Here is a 6,316-nt window from a genome sequence, read left to right on the forward strand (position 1 = left end):
AAGGACTACCAGTACATCATGGCAACTTCTGAATCTGACATGGGTTCCTCCACATCGTCATCCACAAAGAGTCGTAGGAGACCTAAAGCCCGTGCCAAGAAGCCAGTGCGGGGAGATAACTCCATCAAAGCAAAGGACTATCACTATATTATGGACACGTCAGCATCAGACGTGTCGCCACCTTCATCTGGCAGTAGTCGCCGTGGATCGGTTGGCTCGTCTGCTTCGCTGACTAGGAGCTGTCGAAATAGTCCTCATGGATCTTCCACTGGATCTGAAATTATCAACACAGAGGCCTCAAAGAGTCAGCATCCAACAGATAGCTCCATCAAAGCAAAGGACTACCACTATATTATGGACACGTCAGCGTCAGACGTGTCATCATCTGCATCAAGCAGAAGTCATAATGAATCTGTCTGTGCATCTGCTTTGCCGTCTAGGAGCTGCCGAAGTAGTCCTCATGGATCTTCCACTGGATCTGAAATTATCAACACACAGGCCTCAAAGAGTCAACATCCAGCAGATAGCTCCATCAAACCAAAGGACTACCACTATATTATGGAGACGTCAGCGTCAGACGTGTCATCATCTTCATCAAGCAGAAGTCAAAATCAATCTGTTGGCTCATCTGCTTTGTCGTCTAGGAGCTGCCATAGTAGTCCTCATGGATCTCCAACTGGATCAGACAATGTCAGCACACAGCCCCCAAAGGAGCAGCATCCAGCAGATAGCTCCATCAAAGCAAAAGACTACCTCTACATTATGGACACGTCAGCATCAGACCTGTCATCATCTTCTTCTAGCAGAAGTCATCGTGAATCTGTTGGTGCGCCTGCTTTGTCCTCAAGGAACAGTCAAAGTAGTCCTCGTGGATCTCCAACTGGATCAGCCAAATACAGCACAGAGCCCCCTAAAAAGCACCATCCGTCAGAGAGCTCCATCAAAGCAAAGGACTACCACTATATTATGGACACGTCAGCGTCAGACGGGTCATCATCTTCGTCTAGCAGAAGTCATCGTGAATCTGTCTGTGCATCTGCTTTGTCCTCTAGGACATGTCGAAGCACTCCTCGTGGATCTGTTGGCTCATCTGCTTCGCCACCGATTAGCTGTCAAAGTAGTCCTCATGGATCTCCAGGTGGATCAGACAAGGTTAGGACAAAGCCTCCAAGGAAGCAGCATCCTGGAAGTTTGAAGAAGCCAGATGACCGTAGCTCCACTTCACCCAAGTCAACTTCTGACTCATCATCTCCATCCCTCTATCCAAGGTCTCTCACCGCCTCCAACCATTCTATCTGGTCATCTGAGATCCTGAGCAGCGTCTCTTCTGACTCGGAGAGTGTATTCAACCCGTTTGTGGAGGACCACCTCCAGCCCAGACTTTCCACCAGGGAACCATCTGTAGATGCACAATTCCCAGTAGCTGAAACAATCTCTGAGATCTCCCTGGTCAACAGAAGCGACGAGTCGTGGTTCACAGTAACCAGGGAGTCCAACAGTTTCTATCAGGAAGGACTTCATCAACGCAAATTGCTGCTGGATCAGGCCTGGGTTACTGGCGACAGAAAGAAGTCCATGTTGGACTGGGTATCATCTGTCCACGTCTGGGAGGATGATGGTAAGTGTTTATATCATCAGACTGGCATTACATGTGGATGAGTGCATTATAGTGAGTGCGTGCACGTGATAAGTGTTTACGTCAGTGATTGGAACATTATCTGATTAGCATTGCCGAAATGGGCAGTTCACATTGTGCCGACAGTGCAACTGAAACAGGAAATCGTGTGAAGTGAAGTCAGACAGACATTTTTGCCTCATTTTGTGGGGACATTTGATTTAGTTCCATCTCTTTCCAAAGGATCAAATGCATCATAAGGAAAGCAATTGCTTTCTGAAGTGTATTGACAAAATATAACGTGAAATGTTGGTGTTGTATTTCTTGCTCAAACGTTGTTTTATAAGTGGAAGCTGAAGGAAATACGTTGAACATTTCCAAGTTTTAAACACCATACAGCAACAAGAATGTTTTCCTATGCTGGTCCTTGTTTAGGCTTACCATGTCTCGCCGTGTCTTTGATCCAGGTCAGCCACTGACTTGCTTGAATCTTACAATCCAGAGTGGTTACATGAGGTGGAAAGATTGTGTCTCATTTTGTAGTACAAAGATACTATTGTTTTTCTGTGTTATGTATTCTCTTTTACGAATATGCTGATAACCGTGCTTTTTTATCTGTATGGTGTTTTTAATTCACATTTTTTCTGTTTGAAAAGTTGCAAGCAACTTGGGAGTCGAATCTTTCTTGACCAGACTGAAAACCCGCTTTCAGGTGAGTAGGATTGTGCTGTGGGCACTCACTGATTGCAGATTTCGGTACATGCAGTTTCTAGTCTAGTTCTTCAGAACCTTAACAGTAAACAGTCCTGCGAAAAAAATAAGGTTTTGAGAGAGAATCTGAAACTTAAAAGATTTTAGGGATTTGAAGTAACATTCCTAATGAAAATCAAACGGTTCATCCTTATTTAGTGAATTTCATTGTTGCTTTCGTTACTTTGATATCCACTTTTCTAATAGAGCATGTGGTGGCGCCTGACAAGAGGAAGGGAGACTCGGGTCCAGTTGATTAAGAAATCCAGCTCAGGATCTGGACGCGGAACCAGAGGTGGGTGTAAGCAGTTTAGTCTTGTATATTTTTTACAAAGTTCTGAACACCTGTCAAGGCTCGACCTTGTATAGCAAACCTGCCACCCATACCGTGTTTTTATTGTAGTGTCTTTTGTTTGCTGAGATTACAGTTTAAGTATTATTTCTTGGCTGTAGGTAAGGACAAGGACAAGACACCACGCAGGGAGAAACTGCAGGAGAGAGTGCAGAGGTTCATCTCCCGGGTGTGCGTTTGTGGAGGACAATCACAGGCCTAGACACCATCGGTGTCAGGTCCAGACACAGTGCATGTGTCTCTGTCAGGCCCAGACATAATGCAGATGTCCCTGTCAGGCCCAGACACAGTACAAGTGTCTGTTAGGTCCAGACACAGTGCATGTGTCTCTGTCAGGCGCAGAAATAATGCAGATGTCCTTGCCTTATCAGGTTGCTATATCTAGTGTATATCAAATGGACAGGGCTTATGGTCTATATACACACTGTATTTTGAATAGTCTTGCCTTATCATGTAGCTATATCTAGTGTATATCAAATGGACAGGGCTTATGATCAATAGACACACTGTATTTTGAATAGTCTTGCCTTTTCAGGTAGCTATATCTGGTGTATATGAAATGGACAAGGCTTATGGTCTATATACACACTGTATTTTGAATAGTCTTGCCTTATCAGGTAGCTATATCTAGTGTTTATGAAATGGACAGGGCTTATGGTGTATATACACACTGTATTTTGAATAGTCTTGCCTTATCATGTAGCTATATCTAGTGTATATCAAATGGACAGGTCTTATGGTATATATATCATGTAGCTATATCTAGTGTATATCAAATGGACACGGTTTATTATGTATATACACACTGTATTTTGAATGGTCGTGCCTTATCAGGTAGCTATATCTAGTGTATATCAAATGGACACGGTTTATTATGTATATACACATTGTATTTTGAATGGTCTTGCCTTATCAGGTAGCTATATCTAGTGTATATCAAATGGACACGGCTTATGGTGTATATACACACTGTATTTTGAATGGTCTGCCTTATCAGGTAGCTATATCTAGTGTATATCAAATGGACACGGTTTATTATGTATATACACACTGTATTTTGAATGGTCTTGCCTTATCAGGTAGCTATATCTAGTGTATATCAAATGGACACGGTTTATTATGTATATACACATTGTATTTTGAATGGTCTTGCCTTATCAGGTAGCTATATCTAGTGTATATCAAATGGACATGGTTTATTATGTATATACACACTGTATTTTGAATGGTCGTGCCTTATCAGGTAGCTATATCTAGTGTATATCAAATGGACACGGTTTATTATGTATATACACATTGTATTTTGAATGGTCGAGCCTTATCAGGTAGCTATATCTAGTGTATATGAAATGGACAGGGCTTATGGTCAATATACACACTGTATTTTGAATAGTCTTGCCTTATCATGTAGCTACACTCTGGATATGATGTTGGTGTACGTCAGCATACATCTACATTCCGTGTATTTGGAAGAAGGGTGTCTTATCAATTTCCTGCACTGAGTGTACATGTAAATAACTGCTTGTTTATTGTCTTGTAGCTACATACGATGTAGAAATAATGGACATGTACTTATGTCCGATGGTTTTGGAATGTTCGTGCCATCTAGACATGTAAGATTTATTAATGGAAGTCAGTCTGAACCTCATTATTAAAATGGGGTTATCTAATGTGGGGTTAGGGTGTACTTGTTCAAATGGAGGTCTGATGATGTAAATATCAAATTACCCATTATATTCTAAACGTATGGAACAGATTGTTTATATTTTTGTTTTACGGGTGTTTGTTATATAGAAGAGGAGTTAAATTTACAAAAGCTGAACAACACTCAAAAGAGGTGAAAAAACTATCAACCTTTTTTTCTAAACGTGTTGTAATGCTTTAGAATAAAACTGATCTGAAATATTCTGAATCTGTAATTATGGATAAAAAGGTAATGCAATAGCATCAAAACAGAAATATTATGAAACAAGGAAAGAACAAAGGAAAGAATCAAATTGAATAGAAATGCTTTAAAAATATAGCCTTTGTTGTGACAGCTAAGTTTTCAGCTTATTTTTTCATTTACTTATCTTTTTGTGAAAGAACTTTTAGCCCAATGTACTTCACTGTGGGGTAATTGTTTACCTTACATGTGAGACTTGTTCTCGTGATTATGTTGTGTGTGATTTGTGATAGAGCTGTGCTCACTGGTTTTCGTAATAAAAATATTACTGAGAGGAGAGTGTTAATTTCTTGATTCTGTGGTTTTCGCCTCTGTAGTTATGGATCTACAATGGCAGGCAGTCAGTCAATAAGGGGGTAACTCTGTATCAATATTTTAAGAACGTTTCAGTATTTGCTGCCACTAACCCAAAAGAATCTACAACAGTCCCTCTTTGTTTCTTTGTCATTTAACCGTGCACTCCGCAATATTCGATCTGTCTGTAAACAATCGTGAGCATTGATGAGCAGGCTTGCGATTAGATGTCTCACTCTGAGAGCGTGGGTTCGAATCCCAGATGCGTCTCCACCCAGAAAAAGTACAAGAATCTCTACTTAACTGATTAAGTGTAATTCCAGATAAAACACATGGTACAAACTACGTGTATGTTATAAATTACATTCAAAACAAAGTATTAACTTGAAAACTGGCAAAAACGTACCCACGTTAACGAAACACTAGGCTGAAAACATTCGCCAAAATACTACCAACGAAATCACCATCACCTGAATACTCATATTTCCCTCATTCTAAGTCAGCGTCACACATGAGTTATTCGCTATGCTTTAAGACGTTATCTTGCGTGACTCTACTTAAAGGGAAACATGTAAAATCACTGCTTCGTTGCTGTCCAGGTTATGGCAGCGGAAAGAGTGAGTGAGTTTAGTTTACCGTCGCACTCAGCAATATTCCACCTATATGGCGGGAGTCTGTAAATAATCGGGTTTTGACCAGACAATCTAGTGATAAGCGGCGGCATCGATCAACGCAAATGGGATGCGATGATCTGTGTGAAGCATGTCGGCGATACCGTAGTTGTCTCTTATGACAAGCATGGGTTACTGAGATAAGTTCTAACCCGGATCTTCATGGGAACGGATGAGCAAAAATCCGAGTAGGGATGAATACATCTATAAGAACTGAACATCCGTTTACATCGTAGGTAGTGGTGTAGCTTGGTGTTCATGAAGCATTAGGCTGGGATGCTCTCTGCGAAGCCCATTTCACGTGTCTCCCGTCCATACAGCGCTCCAGTACCGATAAGAACGATGTAAATCATCACTCACTCACCCTCACTCACCCTCACTCACCCACTCGCTCACTGTACCTTGGTTTACTTCTGTCCCTGAATATACTAGGGCAGAAAAGGATGCGTGCTACACTGACCTCCGTTATTCAAACGACGCTGTAGTCAGTTATCTCGGTGACCCGAGATGAGCCCATTTGTTCTTTTATTGTGTCAGTATTATGTGATAATGATTCCTACACACATGCTGACGATATAATCCGAACAGAACCTTAAAAAACACTCTGCTGTTAAGCGTAGAGATGGTTGAGTGAGTTTAGCTTTATAACGCGCAGAATCTAGGTTCGCTCCGATTAACTATGTCTACTC

Source organism: Haliotis asinina, chromosome 6 (assembly GCF_037392515.1).
Source record: "Haliotis asinina isolate JCU_RB_2024 chromosome 6, JCU_Hal_asi_v2, whole genome shotgun sequence".
Lineage (NCBI taxonomy): Eukaryota > Metazoa > Mollusca > Gastropoda > Lepetellida > Haliotidae > Haliotis > Haliotis asinina.